The sequence below is a fragment of the Arachis duranensis genome, chromosome 8 (assembly GCF_000817695.3).
Source record: "Arachis duranensis cultivar V14167 chromosome 8, aradu.V14167.gnm2.J7QH, whole genome shotgun sequence".
Classification (NCBI taxonomy): domain Eukaryota; kingdom Viridiplantae; phylum Streptophyta; class Magnoliopsida; order Fabales; family Fabaceae; genus Arachis; species Arachis duranensis.
The window spans coordinates 45276688-45279939 of record NC_029779.3 but is presented as its reverse complement, the minus strand read 5'-3'; positions in this window follow the sequence as shown (position 1 = coordinate 45279939).

The following is a 3252-nucleotide window of genomic DNA, read 5'->3' as shown; positions in this document are numbered from 1 at the left end:
AATATTCTGTTTTACACACCATATATAGAAACATCAATTAAAACTTTATTCATAAAGTGCATGTGCATGTTCATGTTTTGAGTGTCATTATTAGGGTCAATTCAAAACCAAAAACCTATTCAAGTTTTATACATACTACACTTGAAAAAAAATATTAAATAAACCAACTTATATAAAATACATAGACGCATAATAACTAATTTGTTATGTACATTAGTATTTTTTGTTTGAGAAATTTAACAAAAATTGCCAGAAGGAAGAAAACAAGAGGAGGAATAATTTTAAGCCTTCAAAAATTCTTTTAAAGAGAAAGATTTGTTTGCGAAATTCATCTAAAGGAGCAATATCGCAATGGATATCCACGCCTGGTCGAGACAATAAGAAGAGGAATAATTGAAGAAAAAAGGGGAAAAAAAGGAAAAATTATTGGTACCTAGCACCAGAAGAAAATGCAGAAACCCAATCATGTTTGTAATATTTTATTCTTCCTTTGAAATCTGTAGATATACCCTGAAATGCAGCTCCCATTTTCTTTTTTCCAGAATTAATGAGGGGAATCACAACGTTTCCTTGAATGGGAACACAGGAAGCGTGGGTCCCCCACAGGATCCCCAAATTATGGAAGTTGGGTCCCTTTCTTTTCTGCTAACTTTTCTTGCTTTTTTTTATTATTATTTTGGGTTTGGGAGATTATTATTTCTCCCTATCATCAGAGGAGTATTATGTTTTGGAATTATTAAATATAAACGAGTTTAAAAAATGGAAATTTTCTGTTTGGTCAACGTTTTTTAAGAATTTGCTCTAGAAGTTGTAGTAACAATTTCTTTTTCTTTTCTTTTTTTAGTAAGAGTTGTAAAACAATAAAATTTGGTAAACAACGTTTTAAAATTAGGGTATTTTGTATAGGCAGCTAAATTTTAGATGATATTTTTAGAATTAATTTTGGAAATGATTTGAATGGAAATATTATTAGCACTCATCAATAAATGCCCTTCTTTCGTTTTTAAAAAACAATAATAATAACCTATTAATTAACCTACATAAGTATATTATTCAAACTTAGTATTACTAATTAAGTTATACTACTTACTGTACAAATTTTATTGAATGTAAGTTAATTAATATATTTTGAAAAGTTCAATATATATTTTTTATTTTTAAATTATCACTAAAGTTTAGTATTGGTCTGAGTATATTGCCAAAGTCTATGACTCACGCAACGATTACTTGTGGTTGTATAAGCCGATGTTTGGTTGAGAGGAGCGGAAGAATGAGTTTTGGCTTTGCACCAACTTATTTTAGAAAAGTACAAGTGTTTGGCTTGGTTGTGTTTTAAAGATGCTTGTCCTACCGCAAGTTTTCATTTCATAAGAGAGATGTTGTCATCGGATAGATGTTCTAGATACCTTTCTAGTTAGGAGTCAGTTTTACATTGTATTCTGGATTGTCCAAAAACTCGGCTTGTATGGCATAAGTTGGATATTTCTTGTCATCCTCTGAATTTGAAGAACTGGTTCTTATATCATAGCAAAGAGCATCCATTCAGGTTCTTTTCAGGACCTTGGTGAATATGGTAAGTAAGGAATAATAACATCTTTAATCTTCATGAGACTGGCCTTTGGAAAAAGTGATTTGTCTGACGTTAGTTTCAAAAAATGAGTTTAAGAGTATTTTTGAATTACAACGTATATCCCTCCACTTTATTCTAAGTGGTTCTTGGAATAAACATCCATTGGTACTTTTAAGATTAATTGTGATGTTAATTATCATGTTTCTGGTGATTGTGTTGGTTTTGTTTACGTTATTAGAGATTGTAACGAGAGAAGCGGGTGTTTGGGAATGATTGAGAATAATAATAGTATTCTTCAAGAAAAAATTGTTTGCTATTTGGAGAAGATATCTCTTAACCTGAAAAGTGGATCAACGAGATGTCATTTGTAAAACGGATTATGTGGAAGCGTTTAATCTTGTTACTAATCACCAAGATGATTTTGGATTTATTGACTCGTTGGTGCTCAAAATAAGGGATATCATGCATTAGAATTAGCTTGTTAACTTTTGTTTGATTATAAGAGATGTAAATATGATAACAAACACCATAAAAAAATAGTGATGAGATTACAACTTCATCAAATAAAACTTTTTTCTCTTATAAAGAGTTTAAAAATAATTTTAAATGAAACTATCCTCTATTTAAATATTTTTTTATTTATCTTATTTAAATCACAAAAAAATTATTACTAAATAAATAACGACATTACCCTGTCTAAATTAAAGAAGACTAAAGTGAACTTCAAATCTTTTATGAAGGAGAAGGATCTTTAAAATTGAATTTGGTGCATTAAAAAAGTTCAAAGCTTAACATATATAGGAAGTGCAAATTTATTAATGCTGACCTCTCTCCATTGGGAACAATTCACAACTCACATCCTAGTTGTAATTTGTAAAGTTTGTGATTTCTTTCTCTACTACAAATCAAATTAAAAGTAAGGCTGTTTCTTTATCGAGACAAAACATTTAAACAAAAATACAGAGACATAAAATTATATTTGACAGAAGAAATATAATATTAAATTAGTATATTTTATATTAATCATAATAAAAAGAAGATGAAAAAAAAATCTACTTTATTACCAAATAAAATAAAAAAACACAAAATTTTGTATTTTTATTCTTTATGTTTTATTCTCAGTGTTTTGTCTTTGCCTGTTAAAACAAATGCATAGATATATATCCACTACAAGAAAAATACCCATTCAGCCACACTTTTTTTAAGCTACATTTGAAAAGCGTAGCCTATTCATAGAATAGGCTACGCTTTTTTCAGTGTTGCCTTTTTTTAGAGAAAAGGAAACACAATTCTGGCATCATTTAAAAAGTGTAGCCTTAGATATTATAGAAATCACTTATAAAGCGTAGCCGTATGTTAATATCTATGGGTACACTTTTATATCAAAGAGAGCGCTTTTTAAGAATAGCCTATTTATTAAGTTTTGGGTGCGCTTCAAAAGTGTTGCCTAATATATCTAAGTGAAATGTCCAATAACACTTAGAAAATTTTTTGAATTTTCCCCAAATGATACATGCGTACAAACACTTAGCCAAATCAGAAAACATAACACTCGATCATCACTACCCTTAGCTTTTCAATTCTTCGCGCCACTCATCACCCCCAAATCAGAAAAAGGGATCGCCATCACTACTCAACACTCACCACTCACCACGCCATCACTAGTCTTCATCGTCGCTTCT